Raw genomic sequence first — 13,761 nt, forward strand, 5'->3', positions numbered from 1 at the left:
TGACAATGGTGTGGGACCGTGATGTCAGGAAACCAGGAGTCATCACGGTCCATAGCCTCACTGGTTTCCTGAGGCGCCGCCCGCCAGCAACGAGACTGAGGACATTGCCGGCTCCGTTGAGGCCCCGCCCCGCTGCCAACAAGGCCGCGCCACACAGAAAATGAGGAAGAGTAGAACACGGTAAGTCACCACCGCTCGGGTCCAAGTAAGGCCACCACTCGATGATTATGCATCTCAGCGACTCACGTGTCAGAGGCAATATTTACTTCACAACTAAAGAATAAAGAAAAATATGATCGACGCTCCTGACACCAAAGGGCGTCCCATTCGAAAATATCAAACGCATGTCTTGCTAAAATCAATGAGCAAAATTTGACAAGGTTGTCCCATTCCAAAATATCAAATTCCTATGATTGTGGAATGGGAAGGGTTTGCCATCAGTTCGGAGATTGACATGGCACCTCGTGCTAAATAAACCAGCTGTTCTTTTTGTGCAGTTCCACCAAAATCAACCAAATTCGCGCGTAGCTTGTATGATTTCACCCTTATATGTTGCAATGCCTTGAACTTATCGGCACCTCCTTTCTTGTGGTGGAAATGAATGATTTGATGTATTCATGAAAATTTTGTGCAGTTCCCATTGAAATCAATCTGAGCACCCCTGTTTGCACAAATACAAAAAAGTGATTAAGCAAACTGTACTATGAATTGACAGTTTCAACAGGCACATACATGGTCCATGTAGAGCACACTTTTAGAAAAATGGAACTCATCAGAAAGAATCCTAGAACAACATTGTACTCGCGCATCACAGCAAAAAATGGAGATTTGTCAGTCCTTCTGAGCTGAAGTTATTTTGGTCTTGTGGGGAGTAATGTAACCATCCTTCAACTGCTCCTTCTGATGAGAAGATAGACATGGCTTCTTCATCCTGGCATAATCGGAACTAGTCACTTCACGTACTCCATATTCTTCTTCAGAGGAAGATGATCCTGTTGTGCAAAGACAAGAGGATTACTAACTGCTAGCATCCCTGTTGGCTCGAAAAAAGGAAAGGAAATATTTAAAAGAGCACAGATGAAGCACTTCTCAAGGACAATACCACTTTTTCATGACAGTATCTAAACAATAGGACAACACCAATAGAGATGACAAAGCTCAATCATATGGATGAAATCAGTGGGCGAGTACCAACCTTTGTCAGGAGGCTTATTGTGTAGAGCATACAGATGAAGTACTTCTCCAGAACCATCTGTTGCTATCTACGGTGGTGGCCATGTTTACTATATACTCATCGATTAGTTTAATGTTTCCAACATCTTCTTGTGCAGTTCCACTAAAATATATGGTATCTTCAAAGAAGATCCATGTTTGCACAAGTAGAGATAATTACATATTACATTAAGAGTGGCATCAAATCAGTGGCAAAACAATTGCTCATTCCAGCCATAGCAATAAATTAAGATGCAAAACTATATCATTACTTGTGTCATCACAGTTCCAGTGCTTCATTACAGCACCGGAAGTTGATTTTTGTTTTTCTTCCGCTTGTTCTTCCCCTTCATCACTTGGTTCAATAACAGACAAGCTTCACCTTCAATGTAAGATTTGGCATGTCAATTAGGGAGCACAAGTATAGTACTAAACCTAATTTTCTGATGAAAGTGGCAAAATATAGGCCAGCAGTTGTGAAATATCCTTATCTTACCTCAAGCAACATTATCGTACAAGTAGCACAACATATGAAAGCACACTACAGAATCATGTGAAAGAAGGCTAGTACTGACCTCTCATGATGCGGAATTCAAACAACTCATAAGAAGAAGATCTGAACCAAATTCGCCTTAACGGATAGGAAGTAAGATCTCCTCTTGTGCAGTTCCACTAAGATCAAGAAATCAGGCAACGTTGTCGGTGTGACATTTTGGTTGAACTGCACAAAACACTCTTAAAACAAAAGTGTTTTGTGCAGTGCAACAAAAGGTCACAATGGCAACAAGGTGAAGTAGATAACCCTGTATATACAGAGGTGCAAAGGAAACAATTAGTGGTCAATAACGGTGGATGACACAGAAGCCAACAAAAAGAAGCATCTACCTTATCTAAATGGGAAAGAAAGCAAGACAGTAGCATTTCTCAAACGATGGCATTGATTAATATTAACATAGAGATTATATTAACAATAAAATTCGTTAAACATGCAATTTGCTTTTAACTGTGGCATTGCATCAATTTTCCAGCGGCATTATTAGAGGGTGTTTGTTTACAGGGACATTTTGGTGTAGGGACTAAAAAACTCCGTGTCGGTCCCATCTAAACCAAACAGGAGGGACTTTTAGGGACTAAAAGTGGGCATTTGGGACTAAAGAAAGAAGATCCCGAGGGAGTCTTTTTGGGACTTTTTCCAACAGTTGCCCCTGCCACGCATCGCACCTTGTCTCTGTTAGTTCATTACTAGGGGTAACATGGTCTTTTAGCATGTCATTTAATAACCTCTAGTCCATGTTTAGTCCCCGGAACCAAGTAGGTAGGGACTAGGGAGTTTTTAACCAAACAGGGCCTTAGATTAACAAGAGCTAATGAGTTGCACAGGACAGTAGACGCACCAGCAACATGTGCATCTACCGATGTACTGTGGTCATGCACAGTCTGTTGCAACAAAGAACAAACACCAAGCAGCATATTTGTGTTGGTCCCAGTTTTGTTATCTTTAGACACCTTTCCCTATGTGAGTCCTGCTCAAACTCTATAGCCTTGTCCCTTCCTTTCCTTTTTGAACTAGTACTTTCTCCCCTTCCTTTCCTCTTTGAACCACGTGCTAGATTTATGCGATACAACTTTCCCCACTACTTTCCCCCATTCCTTTCCTCTTCGAACCACGTCCTAGATTCATGCTATACAACTTTCCCCCTTCATTTCCTCTTTGAACCACGTGCTAGATTCATGCTATATACAACTTTTCCCACTACTTTCCCCCACTCCTTTCCTCTTTGAACCACGTCCTAGATTCATGGTATACATGAAGCTATGCATGTGGAGTAATTAAATTCTACCTTATGGTTCTTGGGGCGTGGTTCGGTGGGCGACGGGACAGCGGCGAAGAAGAAGGGGTCGGAGGCCCTCCCGCGCCGCCGCTGGGTGGAAAGTGAACAGCCGCGCCGATAGTCCCTCGCAGACGGCGACAGTGTTAAGCCTCCTTCCCTTCCTGGTGGACGGATCCTGCCGGCTCTTTGAGCAGCAGTGAGGGGAGAGAGAGGCCAACGAAGTCTTGTTTAGATCTGGAGAGGGCGAGAGACTATGAAGAGAGCAACTACAAGCGCTGAGGCTCCAGCGGGAGAGGGCGAGAGAGTGTGAAGAGAGCAACTACAAGCACTGAGGCTCTAGCGTGTATATATATACTGGAGAGAGAGTGTGAAGCGTGCAAACCCTAGAAAACATTTTGACCAGTCAAAGAATCCTCCTGGCACAAATTATGCTCAAGTGTAGTTATCGAAACCGAGACCTCAAGTTTGATGAGCGAACAGGCTAACCAGCTACACAACCCTCCCGTTATGTTCAACGATAGGGAAATAACATTTTATACATTCCTACATTCGTGTGACAAGCATGCCGTGTTTTGTGTGTGTGTGTGTGGGAGTCATTGGGATTTCAATCATAATCGTGTCATGTGGCTTTGGTGGTAAGACTATCCACAGTGGTGCAGAAATAATGCAGCCTTAGTCACCTTACCTCTCTCCACGTAGTACGTTGGGTCCCACCAGTCAGCGGGTGGAACAAACAAATTAATAAGAAAAATTAAAAGTGCCGGCGGTGTTTCTTACCTCACACATCTCGCTACTGCTCGGGAACACTGTCCAATTGATCCCTCTGTTCGCTCACATACTATTTTAAGTGAATCCTTATTATAACATGCACACAAATTTTGGCACTTGTATTCGACTTAAGTCAGTGTGCCACTGTATCTCGTATACTTACTACTCCCTCCGTCTAGGTGTGATAAGTCATGTTAGAAGGTGCAACGGGACCAAGGTGTGTGTGTGTGTGTGTGTGTGTTTAACAGCATGTGTGTGTTAGGGAGAGTGACAGATCGACCTACTCCTACAGAGAGATGTTGTGTAGTGTACGATTTTAGCTGCGAGAGTCGGTGCATCCTCTCGTTTCCGGGCGTGTCTGGTAGGGACATGCGGACAGCTGCCACGCCCACTCCTGACTAGCCTGGCCCACCCAAAGCCCCTCCATCGCCCGCGCGCGCTTCCCGCCCGAAAAGGTCAGCGCCGCTCCAAAGAATCGGTGCCGCATTCATGCCCAGGCAGAGCGGACGCGACCTCTCACTGGCGCAAGAGTGATGGTTGCTTCGTCCGTCCAACTTACTACTGGGTCTATGTGATTTGACGGCTCATTGGTCTTTATTACTGAGGTGGTAGGACTGCTGGATGTCCCACGCTTTCGGCGAAAGGAGGTACTACTACTAGATTACAATTTTCTCCATTCTTACGGCGGAGGCGTGCAAGAGCAGTGAAAACACACAGGCTTAGTGATTACATGGCCCACCTCACACTATCACCATGCGACACCTAACTCTTTACATTGTACTCCCTCCATTCCTAAATATTACTAGATGAGTCCCCGCGCGTTGCCGCGGAACAGCGGTATATCTCTCTGTGCAAAATTATCGATTTCACAGAACTAAAAAAGCTCTATAACCGCATGTAAATGTGGTAGCGAAACTAAATAAACTCCCGTCATCATTTAGATCATCCCACGTAAGGAAAAAAGATCAGCCAACTCCTACTTCATAATGGGATTATATTTTTCTTTTTGATATGTTAATGGGACTTAAAAGCTCACTTACATGCATGCTACCAGTGCATGCTTGCATGAAGACATGTTGATGTGATTTAAAACCCACTCACATGCATGTGCCACGGTATTTCTGCATGCTTGCATGTGGCTTAGTGCGGAGCCTCTCAACGTCTAGATCAGATGGCTATTATGGACTGATTTACTTCATCTAACGGCTACATCAATTTTGATGATGTGGCTCAATGAGAGGATAGAGAATTCCTAGTAGTGGGGGCTAGTTATTACTAGTAGATAAGTCTTTGTAGAGATTCCACTACATACGAAACAAAATGAATGAATCTACACTTAAAATGCATCTATATACATCCGCGTGTGGTTCATGGTGAAATCTCTACAAAGACTTATATTTAGGAACGGGGGAGACGGCGTACTAAGCAAGCTTCTCCTCGTTCTGCGAGTTGACGGGACACATCAAAAGTACTCCAGTGTATAGACCCTTGCCTCTAAGGTAGGCCCCACATGGTTTGCCTCTTTTTTTAACATAACACGTCAAGTCGCAATTTGTTTGTTCACTTGTGGTAGATGATCCTCCCTCCACCAAGTGGACAACTAGTACACGTGCCAAATTACCACATGGGCTGCCTTTTTCGTACAGAAATGAGCTCCAACGTGTACCCGCGCGGGTGTGGTTGGGAAAGAGACGGGAGTATGTGCGCCGTGCATGCACCTCTTCTCTTCGTGCATGTCCCCCACCTACATGTGTGTGTGTGAGAGAGATACAAACCGCGTTCGTGAGTGTTTTTTGTTTTGGGGTGGGGGTTGATTTCATGAATTATTTGTGGGAATATGTGTCGATGACATCTCAAACAAAATTTTGCATGCAATGTGTGTGAAATGGAGGCCTATCCATATCATACATAGAGGGTCGGGCAATCCACGAGAACAGAGGGAGGGGTCATAGCTATCGATAGAGTCGAAGAGAGGATCAAGTGGGTGGGTGTGAGATCGATGAAGAGAGCCATTGAAATTGTGTGTGTGTGTGCAAGTCAAAGATATAGGGCCACTGGCCTACCGGAACGTTAGAGGGCACATGTCAAGTTTGTGTGTGGCAGGGAGACATGACTAGAGCGCTCGATGTATCGATGTGTGTGGGGGGGAGGGGGTGGGGGAGGGGTAGGCAGAGGCCTAACTATAGAGGTAGAACGACTCATATATGTGTTGAGAAGGAGAGACCCAACTATGTCTTGAGGGAGATCGGTCGACATCCATACATAACTGAGGGATGGGAAATATGATGGGACAGAGAGAGAGAGGGAGGAGAGAGAGAGGGAGGGAGAGGGAGGGAGAGGGGTAGAGTGCTGGATGGGCGATGGAGTTGCTTCTCGAAGATGGTGGGAGAGGCCTACTAGACAAACTGAGGGTGGAACTACAATGTTATCAATAAGAGTGGGGATGTGTTTCTGTGTGTGCCTGTGCGTGATAGATCTGTCGGGACGCATCCTTGGATGATGAAGGGGAACCATGTGTTTGGTAAGCAAACCTAACTAGATCGGTAGATCAATTGTTGTTTGTCGGAGGAAGGGAGAGACACAACTAATGGGGTAGATCGATTGCTGTGTGGGTAAAAACGAGTTATAAGGACCTAGCTAGCTATATGTATAGCGAGCGATCGGTCGGTGTACGTCCATTTGTTAGAGGCAAATAAGGCCCAACGGGATGGATAGACGGAGAGAGTGGAGCTAGGAGGTGGTGCAAGAGGCCCAACTACTAGCTAGATAGGGGGAGGAGTGTGCGGTTGTGAGATCGATGAAAAGAGGGGCGAGAGTTTACATGTGTGTCTGATCGTATGAGAGACACGAGGCAAGGACACATAAAGGAGGAGATTGAAGGTGTGTGTGTATGTTGTAGGCAGGCATCGCTGGAGAGGTTTATCGATCGGTGTGTGTCAGAAAGGAGTTGTGGAGACTCTGGGAGAACGACCTAAAGAAAAAAATGAATGTGCCCGGTGGATAGAATGCCGAGGGAGGGGGAGGGCGAGGAGGGCGTGTGCATGCATGAGAGAAAGTTAGTGGTAGGTACAAAGGTTAGAGGATTGTGTGGGTGTAAGAGACTAACAAATATCATAATTTTATATGAAAGCAGATTCATATATTTGAATAGGAGATCATAGTGTTTTAAACATTTCATGCATGAATATAGCGGTGATACACGTGCTGTGCACATGTTATACCATGATGTGATAATGCATGGCGTTTGCAACTCACAACTAAATGCTGAACAATCTAAACCATACTATACATCAAACAACCTCACATTTTATTTGAATTTGTGATAATGTGTGGCGTTTGCAGCTTACAACTATATATCGAACAATCTAAACAATACTATATATCGAACATTCTCACATTTTATTTGAATTTGTGGTAATGTGTGGTGTTTGCAACTCACATCTAAATACTTGTAGGCGTAGGGGGCGGGGCACCATACATAATGTGATAAACACATTATACATATGAGACATGGTTTAGATTATGAAGATCTAGCTAGATCTAGAAATGTAATGTGATTTGAAATCAAAATAAAGTGGATTCAAAAAATCTAGTTTGAGTTCATATAGTACACATAGTTCATATGTAACTCGAGACTAATCATGTGGTGTGCTGTGAATATAATACACAAATGATGGTTTAACTTGACAATAATGATGATTGTAGATCTTATTAAAACAGAGAAACGAATTCAAATGCTTTGACTTCACAACAATCATTATTGTAGATCTTATTCAAATAGAGAAACGAGTTCAAATTTAGTTCATATTGAAGCGGTAGTATATACGTTTGGAATGCACTAAAACGTTCATTTGAGTAGTAGGTTGCATGCATTATACACGTAGCAAAATATTTTAATTGAACAAAACATTAATTCAAAGTTTTGAATGCCATTTGTAGTGCGCATTGATTTGGTACAGTACACGTTAGGCTTGTCCAGAAATTTCAACCCGCGCCTTGTTAGCCCGAAATATTTAAGATATATCTTTGTCTCATTGTGCTCCGACAACTCCGTCCATCTCAACCCGCGCCTTGCTATTCCGAAATTACAACGCGCGCGAAAACTCCCACCTCCTGTGAAATCTCGACACGCGAAATGCCCGTGGTACCCCTGAACCGTAAGAACCGCCTCAAATCGGTGGGTGTACTTTTGTAACTTACCCCACATTTCGGACAAGCGCGTCTCTAAGCCATGGTTCCCCACTGCCATCCCATCCGCCCACCCATTCGTACACCGAGGCCGCGAAAACCCGTGACGAAACCCCACACCATGCTCCGTCCACCACCTAGCCGGAGCCTCTTCCCCGACGACGTCGTCCACAGCAACACCTCGACGTCCCTCATCCACCGTACCGGATGAGGATCCCTCATCGTCCCGCCGGTTCAGCCACCCCGTCCTCCACCTCCAAGGAGCTGCCCCGACGTTCCCCTCGTCTTTCGCACCACCTCCATTCCCACACCGCCGTCTTCACCTGCACCACCGGAAGAGCATCATCATCACCGTTTCCTCGGATGAAGCTGCGGCCTAATCGGTGCCACCAAAGAGGTTGTACACTAATCGCCACATTTTGTTCTTGATTTGATCTCAAGATGCTACCGGCGCTCGGTCCGGAGCCGACACGGCACGGCTCCATCCACGGCGGTGTCGCCGTCCTCTTCCTACACGGTGTCGCTCCCTCGGCGGCGACGTCCACATCAGTAGGAGGTGCTGCTGCTTTAGCTCTCGCTCGCGCTGCTGCTCTACTCTTGCTCTCGGTCCCCTGCCTGGTCTACTCCTGCTATTGCTCTTGCTCGCGCTGCTGCTCTCGCTCTTGCTCTTGCTTGCAATGCTGCTCCAATTTAGCTACACTTCAGTCGACTAAATCGACTTTTGGGTCAGTCGATTTTCAGGGGGGGGGGGAGGGGGCTCGCCGGGGTGAAGGAAGAACCAGCCGCAGAGGGGAGGGGGGCTCGCCGGAGAGGTACCCCACTATCTATCTTAGGGTTCAGGATGGGGGCGGTGGTCGCTGGAGGTGGCGGGGCGTTGGCGGGGCGGTGGCGTGGGGATCGCCGGAGAAAAAGCTCGGCACGAGGAGGCCTAGAGGAATGGCCGGGGCGGCGGCGGACCAGCGGTGGGGAGTGTCTTCGGGGCGGGCGGGGCAGCGCACCGCCGGTCGCGGGAGGCGGGGGGACTGTTTGGCCCGTGGTGGCTGGAGGCTCAGGGGGTGGGAGGTTGAAGATGAACTGCAGGCCCTTGATTTCGTATCCAACGGCTGCAAAATCGACTGACCAGAGATGAAAAAGTCAGTCGACCGATGTGTAGCCTCACCTTGCTAGTGCGTTCAGTTTCGACAGCAAAATTCAGTTTCGACAATTTAGTTCAGTTTTGACAGTTAAGTTCAGTTTCGACAGTTAAGTTCAGAGATGAGCAGCTGATGTATTTTACATCTAGAACTTTGTGGTTATGTATTTTACATCATGTATTGGAGATGCTATTAGAATTCCACTCAGGTTAATGGTGTTCATTGTCTCTCTTGTCCTGCTTCAGCCTCGGCGTCGTACAACTCACCGGAGCTGCTCCAACGACGAAACCCTCCATCACAGCGGAGCAGTACCTCGGGCTCCATCTCCAGACGCCTAAGATCTTCTTCCCCTCCTCCGACAGCAAAGTCAGCCGGAGCATCCTCACCGGCCAACCCAATCACGCTGAGATCGACATGGCTTCGCCAAAGAGGTTGTACACTTGTTGCATCTCTTTTTTACTCTACATGTTATATATATTGTCCACTGAGCACACGGATTTGTTCCTTTAGTGTCTCCTTGAAAGAAAAAACGTAGGAATTTTAATTTTCACTTGTCCTCCTTTTCAAATTCCTATTCATGAAGCACAAGACTAAGAGATAGTAGCATAATAGCATTATAACCGTACATTTTCTTGTGGTTTGACTTAATCTCACCATGCTTCTTTGCATCCTGTGATCTTCCAATTGTTGTGAATCAAACACCCAGATTGGCAGAAATCCTGTGTTTTTAAATTCTCTGTTTTGCACGTGCATTCCTATCCTATTCCTGTCTATTTCCTATCTCTGCATTGTTGGAATCCTCCAATTCAAACGAGCCCTTACAGAATTACTTCTCTTACAGATAATTGTCAAAGAAAACCTTGTGTGGTTTGTCCCGCTCCTGCCGCGCCGTCGTCCACCCCAGCTTAGCTGCTCCAACGACAGAAGGGTCCAGCACAGCAGGGATCCGGCCTCCAGACTGTCTTTCACCTCCTCAGATCTTCTTCCCCGCCGCTGGCAGCCATGAAAACTGCATTACCATCATCAACCGAGCAGATGACCTCGAGGACTACACGGGTCCGGAAGAGAGGTCGCACTCTTTCGTGTCTGCTTACGTTATGCATCGCTTAATATTACATGCTACTTTGTCGTCCTGTTCACCGATTAGACTCTGAGTCAGCTCCAAACTAATCGTCAAACTTGAGTTTTTAAATGGTTGTGGGGTACATATCGGGGCCGCTATCAATAGTATCTATTTACTATCTGGTTAATCTCCGGTGTCTACTATGAGTTTCATGTTGGGTGGGAAACAAACAGTAAAGAAGCCATTATCTGTATTTTTTAACTGAAGCCATTATCTGCCTGCTATCATTGGTTTTGGGTCTATCCACAGCTTGCTACCATCACTCTGGATTTCTGCATGCACTCCTTACATAATCTCACTATGTTTTATTCCTATGCATGACAGTTATTGTAAACAATGGAACTGAACATGTAGAGCAAAAGAGACGAGCCTTGCGTGGCAATAAAATTTCATGCAGACGTCGCTCCATGGTAGGCGCAAAGGCAGCCCCCTCCACACATTTCGAATTGTAATCGAGAGGAAGATATATGTTCCGAGGGGGATTCAGAAGGAGAAGACAACTCCTATTTACCCCCTGAGGTATTCGCTCTAACTTGGCATGCTGATATTGGTTATATCATGCATATGGTGTCTTGCATTGCTTACTTTATACATCAAATATGTCATCTGCTTAGTTTAGACATCCTTTGTGCGAATGCCATCTGTTTAGTTTATTCATCATTTATGTGAATTATGCAACACCATCTTGTTTAGCCAGGCATCATATATGTAAATTTTGCAATGCCATCCTGCTTAGCCAGTCATCTTATATGTAAATTATACCAGGCCATCCTTTTTTTGTTACATATTACATTTGTCAACAATGTTAGTACATTCAACTGCTCTTCATGTGCATCAGCCATTTGACATGGTGATGGCAAATTCTGGAGTGAAAACAAGGTCTTCAGAGCAGACTATGCTATCTGACGAAGCGCATATCTCGCTGGTTACGGATAGCTCCTCAGAGGAGGATTCAGATACAGATGACCAGTCCTATTCCCCCCGAGGTGTATGCTCTAACTTGGCAGGGTTATGTTGCTCATATCATGCATATGGTGTCTCGCATTGCTATGTCATTTGATTAGTTTAGACATGCTTTGTGTGAATGCCACCGGTTCAATGTCTAATTACCATATATGTGAATTATGCATTGCCATCTTGTTGCAAGACATTATATATGTGAATTATACAATGCTATCTTGTTGCAAAGGCTTTATATATGTGAATTATGCAATGTCATGCTTTTTAGCCAATCATCATGTATGTGAATTATATCATGCTATCATGTTTTTGTATGACGTGTTCCATTTGTCGACAACGTTTGTATATTCAACTACTCTTCCTGTGCATCAGCCATTTGAAGCGGTGATGGAAGTATCTGGAGTTAAAACAAGGTATTCAGAGCAGACAATGCTACCTGCTGAAGCAGACATCTTGCTGGTTACAGAGAGCTCCTCAGAGGAGGATTCAGAGACTAATGACTAGCCCTATTTCCCCCCTGAGGTCTATGCTCAAACTTGGCAGGGTTATATTACCCATGTCATGCATGTTGTCTTGCATTGCTTAGTTTTTACATCATATATGGATTGCCATCTGCTTACTTGCTTACTATATAAATCATATATTTGAATTATATCATGCCATCATGTTTACATAGTACATACACATCATCTATCTGAATTATGGCATGGCAACCCATTTAATAAAGACATCATATAGTTATATCATCTCATCCTGTTTAGTGTTTACAATCATCATATTTTGAATTATGGCATTCTATCTGTGAATGTATGTGAATTATGGCATGCCAACCTATTTAATAAACACATGATATAGTTATGTCATGTCATCCTGTTTACATAGTCTCATATTTTGAACTATGTCTTTCCATCTTTTTTAGTTAGCCATCATAATGTGAAATTGTGTCATGCTATCCAGTTTAGTTAGCCATCATATATGTGAAATTGTGTCATGCTATCCTGTTTGGTTAGACAACATAAATATGAATTATTTCATGCCCTCTTTTATTCCCCACTATCCATTGCACCTGTCTATCATACAATGTCTATACTTTCAATTACTTTTCTTGTTTATTAGCCATTTGAATTGGAGAGCGTGATGGAAGTATCTAAGGGAGTAACAACACGGTCTTCAGAAAAGATAGTGCTACCAGTTGATGCAGATAGAACCACGGTTGTACATGCCCAGGGACCAGATCCACCACACATAACCCAGAATCTCGTAGATTGTACCCCTACCCAGTTGGACAGAGAACCAGCTACACCCTTTCTAACTCCAACCCTGGCAGATAGTAACCCAGTTCCAGTTGACATAGCACCGTCTCCACCACAGAGCACCCAAACACGAGCAGTTAGTAAGGGAACTGTAGTGGCCAAAGCACGAGGACGACCACTCCAAGTCCCAACTCAACGCTTAAAGGAGAAGAAGATTTGTTCTCAGGTCAGGTTCTGTAGCTATGGTTCATACTCCTTTGCTTTCGCACTACTGTATTTACTCATACCAACTATTTTCAAATTTGAAGGATGGAATTGAAACTCCAATGGCGCAAGAGGTATGTTTTAAACCTGTTTCTTTAACCGGTTTGCTGTTGTAACCTGCTCTATGTTGATTTCAGTTTCAATTGAACAAAACAGTTATGTTCTCATGTCATGCACATTACAAGTGTTGTTATTGCTCTATAGTTACCCACACTTATATTCTGTCTATTCTGCTTTGTCTTGAACAAATATTATTTGAACTGTGTCTCTATCTTGATTTGGCAACAAAAACTAGAATGATATAGACCATAAATTGACCATGGTACATAGATATATGTTTGTTTAATGTTTTTATCCTATCCACTTTACTACTAAACTCATTTACCAAAATGAGTTTCATATAGAACATGGTAAACATGTGATGTGTCTGCTTGTTTCTCTTTTAGAATGCGGATAAAATACTGGAAAACGGTACCGCGTTATCCAATGGTAAAGGCAGTAATGCAGATAAGGTTCAAGATAGTGAGACATCTATGTTGGTCTCCAAGAAAGTTGATAAAAACTATCTTGACGACAGTGAGGGAACCCAAAAGTCCTGTCTTGATGTAGTGTTCGAGTTACTGGCCACTACTGCTGGCACAAGCTCTTCGAACTCGCTGCCTGAATCAGTTCATTTTCTTGAGCCTCAACTTCAAGTTGAAAGACATCGATCAGATGTGCTGCGACAAGAACCTGAAGGACTGAGGAAGTCCATGGAGAATTTAGATGCATGTTTTCTGGTGCAAGAGCAAGCGCTGGAGGATTTAAGCGCCAAACAAGAGAAAGTTAATAAGCTTGCTAAGCATCTTGCCAGCATTATGGGTACCCAGGATATTGTTTGTTGAGATCATCTGAAGTGGTTTCGGTTCTGGATTTGTTTTGCTGCGGTGTTTATTTGCCCTGGTCGCCAACTTTGACAACCAATGTATATGATATGCTGCTTTGTTCCCTATATTTGCACTGGTGGCGAACTTTGATGCCCAGTGGAT

The sequence above is a fragment of the Triticum urartu genome, chromosome 6 (assembly GCF_003073215.2).
Source record: "Triticum urartu cultivar G1812 chromosome 6, Tu2.1, whole genome shotgun sequence".
NCBI classification, from domain to species: Eukaryota; Viridiplantae; Streptophyta; class Magnoliopsida; order Poales; family Poaceae; genus Triticum; species Triticum urartu.